At 41.5% G+C, this 17,803-nt stretch overlaps 1 long non-coding RNA gene across 1 annotated transcript; it reads right to left on the reverse strand.

Annotated features, from left to right (window-relative positions):
* Positions 1-1,150: 1,150 nt before the first annotated feature.
* LOC148820937 (uncharacterized) lies at positions 1,151-15,771 on the reverse strand. The gene is made up of 3 exons (XR_016094154.1): positions 15,688-15,771; positions 3,108-3,254; positions 1,151-1,189 (listed from the first exon to the last, which is right to left on the reverse strand). It is a non-coding gene; the product is annotated as an uncharacterized LOC148820937 (long non-coding RNA).
* Positions 15,772-17,803: the final 2,032 nt, after the last annotated feature.

A 17,803-nucleotide genomic window follows, 5' to 3' on the forward strand; every position in this document is an offset into this window, starting at 1 on the left:
GACATTTGTGAGGACAGAGGATTTTATTGTTTTTCAACAATAAAACCTCCATAGGACTAAGAATAAAATAATGATGAGTAAATAAACTAGTAAAGCCATCTGGGAGCTGAGCTTCATCTCATCCCGAGAAAAGCCCTTGGCAGTTGTTGTTGTCCATAATCACACTTCTTGCCCACTCCCTTTTGTTCAGGCTACAGAGAACAAAGAGAGGGCATTGTTTTCCAAAGAGGATCCCTTCCAGATGTATGCTGAAGGAAGAGGGGTTAAAAAGTGTCACAATCACCTTGGCAGAGTCTAATGCTGTCAGTTGCTGGGTGAAACCACAACAGTGACCCAAATAGGCTGTTCTGAATGTAATTTGTTCCAAAACTGGCATGCAAATTATGTAGCAGTATCATGTAGTTTTTCATGTACGTATCCCACAACCCTGGAAGGTGACTGTAGAAAATTCAATGGATTTTTTTCAGGTTCCCCTGCTCAGGAAGAGCTGGGAATACATAGTGCTGTTTAGACAACTAAATATAAAATTTGTCCAAGTTCAAGCAATACAATGGAAGCGCAGAATACATAAACATAATGTATGGTTGCAAGTAAATAAGGCTTAAGCCACTAGAGAGCCTCATGAATTGAAACTGATGGTAGAGACCACACAGGTTGAAGGTATGCAAGGAACATCCAGAAAGAGGACTGGGAAATTCTGTGGAGTTACAGGCAGCAGGTTGATGAAAACCCAATGGATGTGGGCAAGCACAGAGAAGAAGACTATAGAACCATGAGATCACGAAGTGTTGAGAAAAAAAACCTGTCAAGCAAAAATCCTACATTAAATGGAAGGCAGAGATTTGTAGCTGTGCATTGCAGCACTAAGAGTGACACAGAGAAAACTAAGAGAAAACCTCAATAATGAAGCTTATGCCTTCTGAGTAAAGGCAGCAAAAGCTGGAACTCTGAGTTCCATTCCTAACTATACAGAGGTTGTACAGTATGTTCTCCCCGTGTTTGCATAAGTTTGCTCCAGGTACTCCGGTACATACTTGTAGGTTCATTGGCTTTTGAAAAAAAAATGGTGCCAATATCAACAGCATATAACAATTTCCTATATAATGTGTATTATACATGTATTTATTGCTACACCTTGGTTATTAACTTACCAATTGACAATCAGTTGCATTAATTGCATCTTTATCAGCTGAAAGATATAAAAAATATAAAAAATTTAAATGTGTTGCTAGCATTGGAACTTAGCCATAAGGGAGGGATTTCAGTATAAGAAATTAATAGTTTTCACAGACAGATTTTTAGGTGACTTGGGACTGATTTAAACAAAATATGTTGATTCTCTTTTCAATTACAGACCCAGAAATTGATGGGTGTTTTTTTGTAGAAGCAAAGCACTTCTGTGAAAGTGTTTCCGTGAAGTACCAAAGTATCATTCAGTCTCAAGTATATAATGTAACTATAACAGTTCCAATGCCAGTAGAATTTATTAATTCAACCTACTGTTGACATTGCACATTTAGCATTATTTTTCAGGCTCCCCCTGCTTCTGTGGAGGCACAAAATGTTTTCAGGCCCTATGCAAATCATGGAATTGGAAGCAGGTGCCGATATTGTACAGGTATGTCATACATCACCCACCCATTTCTGGGAACTACACAAGAATCATACACAAGCTTAGTACCCTGCCTTTTTGCTCTTACAGATAAAATGATTCATTGTTGCTGTTGCTTATTCTATTAATTCTACTACACTTTTTCTCTGTCCCACTCTCCCAATCAATTTAACACCTTCTAAGCCCTCTTAACTGTAGACTGGACTGTGGTGAATCACATTACAGCACATGGAAATGTATAAATATTTTCAAAATTCCTCTCAGCTTCAACTTCTGGCAATGACCTGAATCCTTTTGTGCACAGTCCATTATATCTTCCTGCATATTTAACATCTGATGTTTAAATAAAAACCACAAAACTTAAGTCAGTTTTTCAGGTGTGCTTTTAAAAAAAACTTTTAAATAGTTACAAACTTTCTTTTTTAATTAAAAGTATACAGCTGGAAACTATTCACTCTATCTATGGATATGATTCTCATTTTTTAAGGGTACACTGTATCAGAGTAACTGAATCTTTATCTGTCATAGTGCTCTCTTTAGGCTCAGCAAATTATTATCATTTAAAGGAGTGAGCAAAATGGCTAGCTGGCATTTTCTTTCTCCTCCCTGCTATTTAGACTGCATCTTATAATTTTTGCAGAATTTTTTAGCAATCTTAATTGGAATGAAATTTGTATATGTATCCTTCAAAATAAAATCACTGTAGTATGTTGACTACTATGACATCACACACAACTCTAGATGCTATCTTTGAGCTGTTACCAGTGTATTTGTTTCTGTTACCGATATATCTTCCAGGCTGCTAACGTTCTAGGTCACCTAAACAGTATTACTGAATAAATTCCTTGTTTATGATTTCCAAAGTTAAGGAAATTAGCTGCAAAAACATTCAAATTACTTTACATTAAAAGCTGATTTCTCTAACTCACCATCTACATTCCTTTACTGCAATCCCTAACAAAACTTCACGGACACGATATTGGACATAAGTATATTCCAAAGCCCTGAAAAAAGGGTCAATTTTAAATGGCTAATTAAACCTAGTGCATAAAAACCTGCAGTCTGAGAATACACAACACCCACCCCCTCCCTTACATGCACCCGGGTCTAGAATCAAACCCAGGAGCCGAGATCTGTGAGAGGCAGTAGTGTTAACAGTCATGCCATTTCTTCACTCCACCTGATGATAAATGAGAGTTAAATGAAAGAGGGACATTCAGCCTATCAGATTCAACTTTGTCATCCCTAAAGATGATTCCTTAACTGCTTCTACATATGCTATTGAAAAGCAAATGTATCAAAGAGTACCTAAGCAGATTACATTGCTTTCACAAATTACCACTAATTATCTTTTGCCTGTTTTATTATTTTTCCTCAATCACACTCCATCTCAAAGGTTTTGTAGGAACCTTGGATCAGTCCTACATGAAGACTTCTCTGAAGAACTGGGCCCAAAATGAAAATGCTGTGTTCAGTACAAAATAATAGTATTTACACTGGCATGTCGTGTTTCCATACGTCCATTTCAATCCAGTACTGGGAATGTAATCATCTTCACAAGAGCAATCATAGCTTCCTCCTGTGTTGTCGCACACTGTGTTTAAACCACAGATCGAAGAGTTTTGAACACATTCATTAATATCTGCAGCAAAATAAAACAGTTATTAGTTCCCATCTGAAAACATTTTGACTAAGATATAAGATTTAGACCACTTGTACAAAACCTGAAATCACCCAAACTGAAAAGGATTATCTTTTTACCTTTTGTAAATATCATGTTTAAAAAACACTTGCTGTGATCAACTATTGTCTTGTTTCCATGACAATCCAATTTGAATGAATTTGAACCTACTCAGGTAGGCCTGAATTTCTCTATCATTTGCCCCGGTGCAAAACTCCAGTAAAAAAGAGAAGTTCATAATTACTAGACATTCCAGTTGACTTGGGTTGTAGTACTGTAAGTGAGAGTCAACTGAAAACAGCCTTTACACAATTTTGATTTGTGCAGTGTAGATCTTATTTTCTTCTTAAAGATTACTCCAGACAAACCATTAAAGCCAAGTTTGAGCGGGCTGCTCTTTCTGAATAACTGGTCTGCAAGGTAAATGGCAGTCCAATTGGCCCTGTGTGGGGGTGGCTCAAGGCATACTCCTAGACTTATTGCCTGAAGAAGTAATGGATTATCAGGCAGTCTTGGCAGCTTTCAAGCAGCAGTTTTGAAGTGCAGCACCTGGTGATCCAGGAGCAGTTTGAGCACTAGGACTGTCAACCAGGGGAGAGACTAGGTGATTTTGCAATGGGCACTGTGTGAGTAGGGCTCTCGAAGAAGAAGAAGGTGAACCACTTGAAGCCCTACACAGGCATACCTGGAAGGGAGCCCCGTTCAGCTGGAGCAAAGACCACCAGCGTGCATTTGACACCCTCAAGTTCACATTTTGCAGTGAACCAGTGTTACTTGTACAGGACATTGCATCATTTATCCAACAATGACAGGATTGGTGCTCTTCTCACCCAGAAGCTGGGAGAGACCAAATAGGGCGCAGCTATTGTATCACGCGACGAGAACTGCTGGTCGGTGTGGATGTTGTGGTGCACTTCAAGTAACTCTGTAAACTGCCATTCACCATCCACACCATCCTATCCAAATCCACACCACTGTGGAAGGAAAGCCGGGAGTTCAACCCTGAATTTCAGTAGGTCTGCTGAGCAGGTCTTGAACTGGATAGCAGACAGAAGATGGCCCACGTGGGAAGAATTGACAGGACACCTCTTTAATCTGTTTTTAAAGGCTCTTTGGTCCCTAAGATTGGACCAAGCCATACTGATGAGGCGCATGGTGTACCCTGCATCAGGAGAAGGGCTCTAAAAAATAGGTTTGCCTGCTGCCTTAAGACTCTGGCTTCTGGAAGTTAATCACGGCCCTTGTGGAGAAGGTCACTGCAGAGTCACTAAGATGCTCTGGTGCCTTCATCAGGGTTTGCACGTAAGCTGATGTACCGGACACCTGCACCACTGCGACACCTGTATTGCATAGAAAGGGCATTTGGAGCAGTGCCGAATACCCCCTTCAGCTGTTCCGGGTCAGCGTACCAATGGAGCGGTTGGCCGTTATCATTGCACTATGATAACCTCCATCATCTGAGAGTATTTGGATGAGTGCTGTTTCAAGCTCTCATAACATTGCAGCTGGTGGGCAATCATCAGATCAATCACCATTCTGCCTATTACTGTGACAAATACAGAATGTCAAAGCTATAAGGTAGTAATTAAAGGGGAACTGTAGTCCCAATTTCTCAGACCGGTTATTATCAAAATAATCAAAATAATGTATTTATTATCAAAATAAATTAATCGATGTTATGGAAAAAAATACAAAATTTTGAATTAAGCACAAAATTGTTAACTTTGTGAAAGTACCGTCATGTTGACGCACCTCGCATTTCACTTCCCCATCTATATTAAAGGGACTGTGGTGGAGATGGTAAATAACTTCTAGGTGTTCACATCTCTAAAGACCTCAGATGGGCACTGAACATCTCCTGTCTTATCAAGAAGATACAACAGCGGCTGTATTTCCTGAGAAGGCTGAAGAAAATACGCCTGCATCCACGGATCCACACCAACTTCTACAGGTGTATGGTGGAGAGCATACTGACCAGCTGCATTACAGTCTGGTACGGCAACTGCACTGCATCTGACCATAAGGCACTGCAGCGGGTGGTCAAAACTGCCTAATACATCATCGTCAGTGCCCATCCAGGAAATCTACAACACCAGGAGTCTGAAAAAGCCACCAAAATTATGTCTGACAACACTCACCCCAGTCATAACTTGTTTGTCCCCCTATCATCTAGTAGAAGGATCCGGACGCTCCAATCACACACAACAAGACTCCAAAATAGCTTTTTCCCCAGAGCCGTCAAGCTGGTGATGCCCTCACTCCCTCCTATCATACTATGATCTCTCCTCACCACAACATACACAACAACTGAATGTAAGCCAAAATTGTAAAAACTGTACTAGTTGTACTATTTAATAATCACTGTATTATTTTTGCACTGTTCACCATATTACTTTTGCACTGTTTTTGTCCTCTTTGTATACTTTTCTCTGTTTGTATATTTGCACAGTTTTTGACAATTTTGCACTGGCACCATACTGTTGTTTACACTGTTATTGTTATTGTATTTCTGTCTATTGTCTTGTCTGATGTTTTATATATATACTGCACCAGAGAGACTAATGAGAAATACTTTTCACTATACTTTACACCCGTGTAAGTATAATGACAGATAAAGTTGAATGAATGAATTCGAGTTCCCACGAATTGTCATGTGATGCAGCCCTTCCTGCTTTCTAGTCTCTGTAGTGAATAATGTAACAGGATGTATGAGCAAATAAATACAGGTTGTACAGCAGATATTTCTCAGAAGAAATGTTCCAATGTGATCTGCATGTATTGTTAACAAGTAAGTAGTAAGTAGTATTTTCCAGCAAAACTGTCTTGAAATGAAAAGCAATATTTCTATATGATTAAAAGAGATATATTCAAAAGCCTGCTTGTTTACAATGTCATAAGGCCGCATAAGACACCAGAGGTTTTGTTGCCTCGTTCACACAACATGGCGCTGTGCATACCTGAAAATACTGATTCTTTCTAACCCCGAAATATGAAAATAGCTTTGCTGTTCCCCTTAAACAGCACTTACATGATTATGAGGAGGAGGGTATTTATTGCCACTTCTCTGACATTGCAGTGCTCGGTCTTAGCTGTGGCTTTGTGACCTGGCGTTTGTCTTTAATCTCAGTACTGTATGTATAACTCGTGCTCAATGTACAGATGCAGCCATTCAGAATTCTAGGGGCATAATGTGCCATTGGTGCTGCTTCCATTTCCAAAATATAGAGCCTTATTTTCAGGGGGGCATTAGTGCTCTGTTTGTGCTGGTTTGTGCCATAGGAAGTAGCTCAATGTAAAGGGTTCAATTCCTATGGTGCTATATGTGTGCAGTTTGTTCTCTTCAATTCGCGTGAGTCTTCCCTGAGTGCTCTGGTTTCCTCCCATACTGGGGAGAAATACTGGGAGGCTAATTCTTTGTACTGTGAATGTGTGTCTGGATAAATCATTATAAGTGCTGGTTTTGTTATAAAGAACTTGAAAAAAGGCACATTTGTTAACACTTTTCTTTTCCTGTTCAGTGGTCGCTGTGGTCACTGTGCATGATGTTGGAATTTCTTGAGCCTCCCTCTTCACTTTCATCTGTGACTTCCCACTTCGTTTTTTCATCAGTCAAAAAATAAAATAAGATTGACTTCCTGGTCTACTCCTACCATCAAAATGTTTTTAACATTATATGCAGTGCTGGTTTTTGACTTGCTTTAATTTACCATTGTATTCTAGAAAACAATAATGCACAATAATAAACTTTTATTTTATAAGGGCCTTTAAAAACAGATAAACAGTAAGTAAACAAAGAAAAAAAAGCAATCAATAAAAGACGTGACAGACATATTGGAGTTCCTAAGCTGGCTATCATTGTCTAAGAGCGGTCTGTCTGTTCCAATACCTGCCTCCCCTCCGATTGATGTTAACCTGTATGCCCTAGCAGGCACAGTGAATTAGTAGCTATGGCATAATAAAGGGAAAATATTAATGTTAAGTGTGAATAATGAAGTAGAACATAAAACATACTTATATATGTTATTGATGGAAAATATATATATAATTTAACTGTATTCAACACAACAATTTAATTCAAGCACATTGTGTAATGTGTCGGCTGTCTTAACATATCTTAAGCAGCTCCAACAATTACAGCTACACATCAAAGGACAGGACTTGAGACAGGACCAACCGGTCATCTCATGCTACATATCAAAGGATAGCTACACATCAAAGGACAGGACTTGAGACAGGACCAACCGGTCAACTAATGCTACATATCAAAGGGCAAGACGAATACACATGAAGCTGAAACAAAACAACTTCCTGAGATCATACTGTATATAAGAGCTGGGAAACCCTTGCAGTTTGTCTGTCCTGCGGGGCAGACCCAATGCGCGTTGATGTCATTATTGAGCTCAATAAAACAACTGAATCCACAAAGACTGTGTCCTGCTCCTTGGATGAAGGATTTCCCACAACAATAATTACCTCTAAATGAAGACAATATGCAAGAGTAGCTGTAATTGTTGATGTATGGATGACTGAATATTACTTCACAGAATTCTTAAACTTAACTTTTTTCTTCCTCATTTTAACATTACTTTGCTTGAGAAATTTACCACCAAATCCCACTGTTTTTATGTTTTTTTAAAACCATTTGATGGTAATCCTGTCCATGTTTAAGCTGTGTAAATCTATAAATGTGTATTCATGATAAAGAACATGGTCAGGTAAAGTACTGTATAACTCATACACAAGTTTGTTGCACCTCTCGTCCACTTTTCTCAGTTCTCACTTTGCAGGTCCCAGCCTTGTCATCCACAAAGGAGGGAAGAACGAGAAAGGAGATCAAATAAGAAAATAATTGTTTCATAACATCACTTATTTTATATGTTTGTAGTTTATTGTCTTTTTAATACTACTTTGTTATTCTAGACTATAATTACAAAGTGCATACCTGTATATTATATTTCCAAAATTGCGATTATTGTAAACCAGTAGAACTGGTTTTTATTCGTTCTATTGACAGTATTCATGTTTGCTAACTCATTCATGTTCATTCATGTTAGTGATTTTAGTGTTAATGTTAGTGGTTAGGATAAATGATTAAGGGTGTCAAAAGTGTAAGACCAAGACAGAACAGGGGAAAGAAGAAGATAAACAAAAGAGCAGAAGAAACCACAAGAGAGAAGAGAGAGAAAAGGGAGATAACTTGAGGAATGTGCCAGGCAAGAGTTCCTTGTTGGAGCAAGTTGGGGTATGCGAAAAGACAAATTCCTAATACAAGAGATTGCATATGGCCAATAAAGGCATCTTATCTTATCTTCAAGATCATCAGAAAAGACCCAGTTGGAGCTAAGTCTTTGAATCTTGCCTAGAAAGCTATTCTTGGAGTTCCTGAGTGAAGAATCCCTTAGTTAAAAACAGCCATTCCTGCTTGGTGGGTGTATTTTTAAAATAGGGAGACAGGCTCACATTTTGTGGCATCCAGCTTTTTAGAGAGAAAGATTTAATCGTAGGTTGTATTCTGAGTAGTCTAGACGTACTTCTCGGAAACATCTTGACTGTAAACTTGTACATAGAGACACAACAATTCAAATTTGATGCAGATGTTTATGAAGAAAGCGGAATACACTTCCACTACCAGCTGTATAAATATATTATAAAGGAACAGGTAACGGGTTTATTCCATGCTGAAAAGAAAGGAAACACAATGTTTCGGCCGTGGAGTCTTCTTCAGGTGTGAGTGGATATGGATATTTATATCCATAAATTAATATAATTAATAATATCCAGAAACTTATTTTTTATTTTCAGCTATCCAAATGTCCTTGTAGTTACATGATTCTATATTAATATTCCATATTAAGTGGATTTAAAAAAATACTTCATCATTTGTTGTAGAAAGCTAAATTTTTACTAACATCTATACACCCTAAGTGCTACCTATCAATCATCAATGGCCAGTGGTTTTGCCCTTGGTGCTTTATTTGCTTTACTATAACTGTGCACCTGCATTCTCGTAACCTCTGCATGCCAGCTTGCTGGCTCCCTCAACTTTAGTGCCTCACTCACTGGTCCCAGCACCATCCTTCTCCTGCAAAAGGATCCTGTTTCCAGCATGGACTGCAACCCCTTCAGGTGCATTTTTTGTGGTCCATTGCAGGGAGCTAATAAAAAGCATCCTGGAAGACTACATATTATGCCATTTCTTTAGTTCATCTACGATCCTTATTGATCATTTGAAGAATTGTAGCAATAAGACCTACTGTTTCTTAATTATTGTGTTTGAAATATAATGGATGATAACTGTTGTTGTGTGTCTGTGGGGAAAAGATGACTGAATAGCCCATGTTGAGATTTTACTTTGTAGAAACTTGGAAGTCTGAAATAAAGCTTCCTACATCTTATAGTGTAGGGGAGCTCCTTAGCTAAGTCCTTTGACAGTTCCTAGTAATTCTAGACAGGTACAGTATGTAAAAAGGACACAAGAAATTAATCTAGAATAGAGTGATGTATTTTTAGTAATATACTATCATAGTATACATACATATCATATAAGAATACTGTATAATACAAAATGCATTTATTTCTCTATGTTTTGTGAATCTTGAATATCTTATCACATCAGCCCATAAAGCAGTAAAGGGTCTAAAAATATGCATAGCCCTGAAAAACCGACAAGCTACCAGGAGAACTAGTAAAGTAGTACTGACATAGCAGCTGGAATGCTGCAAGAGTGAAGTCTGAGCCACAGTTTATTTTGTTGTGATAGATTCTGATGAAAACTGGTGAGTCACAGCAAAAGCAGCTTAAGTTACATTAGCTGTTGAATATACATAGGTTTTGTGGACAAAGTTGTGTGTTATGTTGCCCTGGGAATGAACTTGGAAGATTTTTTTTTCTTTAAAAAATAAAAAGCCATACACTACTAGTTCAATCAAAGAGACCTTCTCCTTATCATTCTACCTGTTACAGTCTGACAGTTATAAAATACGAGAAAGTCACTGAACATGTAATTTCAATTAGATTTTCTTTTACTTGCATTTTGAGTTTTTGTAACTTTTACACAGACAATACACTGAATAAAGAAGTGATGTATTGAAATTAACAAGCTTTCAGAAAATTGCAATGTGTTGATTATGGTTCCTCCATCTTGCCACCAGAGGGCACCTCAACCTCTAGTGCCTGCTCTAACTGCGCAGCAGACCAAGCAGATGTCAGTAGCCAATCCATGCTCACCATGCCTCCCCTCCTCAAGCCTGTTTAAACCCTGCTCATTGTTCACACAATGCTTAGTATTGTTACCTTTATTCTGAGCTCTAGTTCTAGCCTTTGGTACATTCTTCCCTTATTCCTGCTTTTGTCTCATTCTCTTGTTTTTTTGTCTGTCCATCGTTTTCCTTATCATTGTTCCTGAGTTTTGTCTGCTTGTAGCTTCCTGGATTGGTTTTCTTCAGATTGGTGTTCTCAGTCCCTGATCTTCTGTTTTCCTTCAGGATTCCTAACTTGGTTTTTGGATTTTGGCCTGTTTCTCAAATCTAATTATTGGATTGTGTTCCTGGACCTGGATTGTTGACTTCTCCTTCCGGCTTTGAACTCCCACTCACCTTTAGACCCTGGCCTTGGATTTCCCTGTTTACAGAGCTGTGGACCAGCCTTACAGTGTTTTAATTGATATCTGACAAACTTTAACATTGTTTAAAAGATTCTCTTACTATAACCATGATTAATGTGTGTACTGTAGCACATTCGGCTGGAACTGCAGCCGAAGAGTGCCCGGCTGGGGTACGCGGCGAGGGGCAGGACGGAAGTGGTAGTGGTTAGGGCGGGGATTAAGAAAGCCGCTGACCAGTGCAGCTGACCCACTGTGAAAGGGGTGTACAGTCTGGGGAGATCGCCTGTTTTAGTATAAATAGTTCCCTGGCTTCGCACCCCTGTGTGTTGCTCTCTCTCTTTTCTCTCCCTCTCTCGCTCGCTCTTTCTCTGGGCTGGCTGTCTCTCTCTCACTTTGCTGGGCGCAGGAGGCTGGCTGGCTGGTGGTGCCGAAAAGAAATAAAGCATCGTTTTTCATTCCACAAAGTCTGAGTCTCTGTGTCTGTCCTCGCCGAACCTGAATTCGTTACATTGGTATTAGAAGCAAGAGGATGGACAGTGAATAGCCGTTAATGTTGGACTTGGAGAAACGCCGGTTCCCCCAGCAGCCGAGCCCTAAAGTGCCTTTCGGGGGCGAGCAGTAGCCACCAGGCGCCGGGACTGTTGTGAGCGAGGTTGGCCCAACGCTGCTGCCTAGCGGGAGAGCCACTGGGGCCGGTCGCCGCAGATGTGGCCTACTTACCCCGCCAGGGTTACCCTACTCTCCCGGAGGAGACCCACCCGGAGATAGCGCTCCAGGTGTTCCTCCGGGCCATTGCGCCAGCTGAGGTGCAGCGCCACATGATGCTGGCCGTGCCAGTCTCCTTGGAGCAGGCCCTGGCTCTGGCTGAGCAGGCTGATGCCATATTCGAGGAGACCGGCGGGCACCACTGGAGGGGCGCTCCCTGCTGGGCTGCGGAAGTGGCGCACGTAAAATTAGATGGGGAGGAGGAGGCAGCCAGCGCGGCGACGCCAGGGGAACGACAACGGCCGGTCATCTGCCACCGCTGTGGGGAGAGGGGGCACTTCGTCCGGGAGTGCCGGGCACCGGAGCCCTAGGGACTCCAGATACCGTGGGGAAACGGGAGCGAGGCGGTGTAAAGGGGGAAAGACAGCCCTTGAATGACGCTACCCTCACTCCGGAGAGCCAGCAGGAGCATTTCACCCCATCTGCTGCCATGGGAAGGGTTGGCCACAGCCGGGGCTTATTTCTTCCCTGCCTCATCGAGGGCAGACCCTGCCAGGCCCTGGTCGACACCGGCTCGACCATCACCCTGCTGCGGCCTGGTGTCCTGCCGGGCACCAAGGCAGCCGGACCCCCAGGATGGGAAACCACCAGCCTGAGGACAGTGATGGGGCAGTGCACAGAGGTTCTCGGCAAGCGGGCGCTCACCGTGCAGTTTGAGGCTGCGAAGGTAAAACACCCCTTCTACCTCGCCCAAATCCACGAGGACTGTATCCTGGGGTTGGACAGGTTGTAGCAGGTGGGTGGCTGCCTTAACTTGGCCCGCGGGAGTTGGTGGGGCAGGGGGAATGAATCCGTCTCACAGCAGGCAGGGCAGGAGGTATCCGGAAAGCGCACGCTGACCAGAGCAGGAAGCAGAGGTGGCAGCGGCGGGCATCGCCGGGGCCTGTCAGTGTCGCGGGTGTTGGGGCGAGCGTGCCAGAGCTGACTCCCAGGCCACCTGGCCAGGCGGGGTTGACGGGGCGGCTGCTGGGGGGAATGCGGGGGCCAAGTGCAACAGTGAGATAAGGCATGCTGTGGGGGAGCTGCTGCGACGTAGCAGCAAGGGCCTTACTTGAGACCAGCAACGATGGCTGCGAACTCTCCTTGCCGAGAATGAAGATCTGCACCCGCACGGCTCTTACACAGCATGGGATCGACACCGGGGATGTGCGGCACATTCGTGTTCCACCCCAGCAGATGGCCTAAGGCAAGCGGGCGGCAGCGGAGCAGAACGTTTGGAAGATGGCCGCAGCGGGAGTGATTGAGCCTTCCGCGAGTCCGTGATCTTTCCTGGTCGTTTTAGTCCAGAAGAAGGATGGCTCATGGAGATTTTGTGTAGACTACAAGAAGCTGAGCGAGGTCACCCGGAAGGACTCCTATCCTCTTCCCCGGATGGATGATGCGCTGGACTACATTTCCGGGTCGACCTGGTTCAGCTCGCTCAATCTCCACTGCGGTTACTGGCAGGTTCCGCTCGCCCCCGAGGCTCCTAGATGGCCTTCTCCATCGGCCAAGGGCTCTGGCAGTTCACAGTCATGCCTTTTGGACTGTGTAATACCCTGGCGACGTTTGAGCAGATGATGGAGCGAGTGCTGGCGTCGGTTCCACGGAGCAAGTGCGTGGTGTACTTGGACAATTTGCTTGTGCCTGGGATTTCGAGCAGGCCCTGGCGAATCTCTGGTTAGTGTTGGCTTGCATCCGGTGGGCTGGGTTGAGGCTCAACCCCAGAAAATGCGAGCTCCTGCGGCAGGAGGTCACTTTCCTGGGGCATGCAGTCGGGTCGCGAGGGGTGGCCATGGACCCAGTGAAGGTCGCCGCGGTGCGCAACTGGCCGGTGCCCCGTTCCGTGATGGAGCTCCGCAGTTTCCTGGGGTTGGTGTCTTATTACCAAAGGTTCGTCCGGGACTTTGCCAGCCTCTCTGCCCCGCTGCACTGCCTCAGGGAGAAGGGGGGGCGTTTTGTGTGGGGCGCGGACTGTGAGGCGGGCTTCCGGATACAGATGCCAGTGATGGGCGCAGTGCTAGCATAGGAGGGGCCAGACGGGGAGAGGGTCGTCACGTACTTTAGCCGGGCGCTCAATAAAGCCGAGAGAAATTATTGCGTCACCCGGAGAGAGTTGCTGGCTATAGTCTCGGCGTTCCGCCATTTCAAGCCCTATCTGTTCGGGACCTGGTTTAAACTGCGGACAGACCATGCATCCCTCACCTGGCTGCTCAATTTCAAAGAGCCAGAGGGTCAAATGGCACAGTGGATTGAGATCCTGCAGGAGTACGACTTCATGGTCGTGCACTGTGTGGGGTCTCGCCACCGAAACGCAGATGCTCTCTCGCGGAGGCCCTGCAAGGCAGTGGACTGCCGCTATTGCGCCTGGCAGGAGCAGTGTGAGGAGGCCACCTGTGTTTCATTGGTAAGTTTCATTGGTTTCCAGAAAGGGCTGAAGGTAGTGGAGCTGAATCTCTCTGGAGATAGCCAAGGGGATGCAAAGAGTGAGCAGTGTAATGTCCAACCGAGATTGAACTGCAGACAATTGAAAGCAGGCAGGGAGACATGTTCAGTCCAGGATCAGGCGTGTTCTGGGTTTCAGATCTCAGGTTTTCAGGGATTCACTAGACCAACCGATGGAACAGAGCACAGCACTATTACAGGATATCTTAATGTCAGAGCACCTCTTCAGTGGCATTTCATGGATTATATACCTGGTTTCCCAGGGCAATTTTGGACTGTGAGCCGCTGCCGGTCTGGGCATGACATTTATTTATACTGTTATGGTATACTTAGGGGGTTGTGAATTTTGATTTAAATATATATGTTCAAGAAATGTTCTTTTTAGGAGGTTGACATAACAGGGAAAAGTTCTAAAAACTTGTTTCTGAATTTTCAGTTAAACTTGAAAATGATGAATGTTTAAATATTTTAATCTCACTTAAAATTAAATGAAATCAGACTTGTCAAGATTTGTTCATTACGAGATGAGCCAATTGTACCTGAATATTTAACCTTTATAAATCCAAAGCAAATGGGTTTTCTTCATTGCATAGTAATCTTTAATGCAAATTCTAGCTAACCACTGTACTCTCATTGCTGCTAAATGTTCATTCATCACACTATAGAAATAGAATAGCAAAGAGAAATAGAAATAGCAAAGACATTTGTAAATCAAACAAACCTTTTCAATAAGTTCATTAAAAACATGTAATGCCTAACAAATTGATTAAATTTATTACATCAATAAATGACAAAAGTATTCCAGCATAAAAGTTTCGTATTTTGGTTGTCAAGATATAAATAAAAAATGAGATAATAAGATGCAAGATGCTAGAAGTTCCAAATCAGATGGTCAGTTCTTTATAATGAAAATAATATTTCTTTATTAATATTATTAATATCAAATATACACATTTCTGTCATTTTAATTAGAACTTCTGCCATCTAGCAACTCACAATGAAAAGCAAACAATTAAAACTAAGAAAATAGTGAGTTCCTGCGCTCTACTACAGAAGGATATTTTGTGAAGTTCTTTACATGGATATTTTAATGATGATTTGAGTGGTGGTCCAGAAGCCATGAAAGGTTCCCCCTAAAATTGTTTATGTTTCCTAAACTGGGAGCCAGTATTTAAAATGTATTATATTTATATGTAATATATTATATAACTATAATAGTTTAGGTGGGTAGCTGTGTCAGCATGTGTAGGCTGCAAAGGAACAAGTAATATGTTTATTCCATGCTAAAAAGAGAAGAAAGAAAAAAAAACATTCCGGCTGTGGATCCTTCTTCGAGTGTCATAATATATAATATATATATTTTAGATATTTATTATAATTATAATTTATTTATTATTCATTATAATTATATATTACATAAAATGAGAGGTAGACATGGGTGTCTTAAAATTTTTACTTTTCTACTTTTTTCTTGTTTCTTCCTTTGTACAATTTTATTTCTTTATTTCTACTCAGACAATCTAAAAAAATAAATAAAGAAAAATGAGTACTTACTAGTAACAATGTCAAAACATTTTCATGCATATAAAAACAAGATTTTACCTTCACAAGGAAATGAGATGTTTGTCAATATCACTTCAGGAAGAGCTCTGTATCCAGAGTCACAGGTGCAATTGTAACTCCCAGCAGTGTTGTTACACTGTGCGTTTGGACCACAGATTTGAGGGTGCTGTGAGCACTCATCGATATCTGTAAAGAATTAAATTCTTTGACAGTCAAGACTGTATTACACCAAAATGTCAAAAGTTTGGGATTTTTTTTTCTTTCCTGGACCATCCTGTTTCCCCGTTTTTTTTTCTTCGCTGGAACTATTTTGAGAGTGGACAGCCCTACCTTTTTGTATATAGTATTCTCCGGTTTTATATCTTGTATATAGTGATATTCTGAATTTCCTTCTCTCTGGTTGTATATAGTCTGTGCATGTCTTGTGATTTCTTATCGTTGATAGTATTGCCCTTGTTTTTAATTGTGTAGGGTGTCAGGAGCCGCCCTTGAAGGGGAGGGGGAGGGGTTACTGTCACGCCTGACATCCCTCCCTAGAGGGCGCTCCACTACTCCCGTCATTGTCCTTGTGATTAAGCTCCCCAGGTGTACCTTCTTACTGTAGGTGTATTATTTAAAGACTAGCTCCTCCAGTCCTCGGGGCTCATCAAGTAAATGAGAAATTTCACTGTTCACTGCCCACTGCTTGTTTTGAGCACTTAACATTAGAGTAAACAGAACGCATTATATTTAAATATTTTACTGTATAACCAAGACAATAAAACCTGGACCTGGATATTAGATTTACCTCCATGAACGGAAAGAAAAACAATTATCATCCCAATCTGGGGTGTTTTGATTAATGGGGAAATGATTTTTGTCAAAACATTTTCATGCATATAAAAACAAGATTTTACCTTCACAAGGAAATGAGATGTTTGTCAATATCACTGCAGGAGGAGCTCTGTATCCAGAGTCACAGGTGCAATTGTAACTCCCAGCGGTGTTGTTACACTGTGCGTTTGGACCACAGATTTGAGGGTGCTGTGAGCACTCATCCATATCTGTAAATAGTGAAATTCTTTGAAGTCAAGACTGTATTATACCAACATTTCAGAAGATTTGGATTTTTTTTTCTTTCCTGGACTATCCTGTTTCCCTGTTTTTTTTCTTCGCTGGAACTATTTTGGAAGTGGACAGCCCTACCTTTTTGAATATAGTATTCTCTGGTTTTATCTCTTGTATATAGTTATATTCTGAATTTCCTTCTCTCTGGTTGTATATAGTCTTTGCTTGTGATATTCTTATTGTTTATAGTATTGCCCTTGTTTTTAATTGTGTAGGGCGTCAGGAGCTGCCCTTGAAGGGGGGGGGGGAGATACTGTCACGCCTGACATCCCTCGCTAGAGGGCTCTCCACTACTCCTGTCATTGTCCTTGTGATTAAGCTCCCCAGGTGTACCTTCTTAGGTGTATTATTTAAAGACTAGCTCCTCCAGTCCTCGGAGCTCATCAAGTTAATAAGAGATTTCACTGTTCACTGCCCACTGCTTGTTTTGAGCACTTAGCATTAGAGTAAACAGAATGCATTGTATTTAAATATTTTACTGTATAACCAAGACAATAAAACCTGGACCTGGATATTAGATTTACCTCCATGAACGGAAAGAAAAACAATTGTCATCCCATTCTGGGGTGTTTTGATTAATGGGGAAATGATTTTTGTCAAAACATTTTCATGCATATAAAAACAAGATTTTACCTTCACAAGGAAATGAGATGTTTGTCAATATCACTTCAGGAGGAGCTCTGTATCCAGAGTCACAGGTGCAATTGTAACTCCCAGCAGTGTTGTTACACTGTGCGTTTGGACCGCAGATTTGAAGGTGCTGTGAGCACTCATCGATATCTGTAATGAATTAAATTCTTTGACAGTCAAGACTGTATTAAACCAAAATTTCAGAGTGAGGGAGCATGATTAATGCTTATCTAAGAAAGAGAAAACAGTCAGGATTTTAGATTTTTATCTTTTTTCAAGACTTTTGCTTTATTCATGTCCATTATAAAGCTTAAATTTATATCAGGTATGCTTTAATTTGTAATAAGACAGAATACAATTCTACTGTGAATTCTTTCCTGAAGCTGACCATTGCCTGAGTTGCTAAATTGTTTTTAGA

Source organism: Atractosteus spatula, chromosome 14 (genome assembly GCF_055471065.1).
Source record: "Atractosteus spatula isolate fAtrSpa1 chromosome 14, fAtrSpa1.hap1, whole genome shotgun sequence".
NCBI classification, from domain to species: Eukaryota; Metazoa; Chordata; class Actinopteri; order Semionotiformes; family Lepisosteidae; genus Atractosteus; species Atractosteus spatula.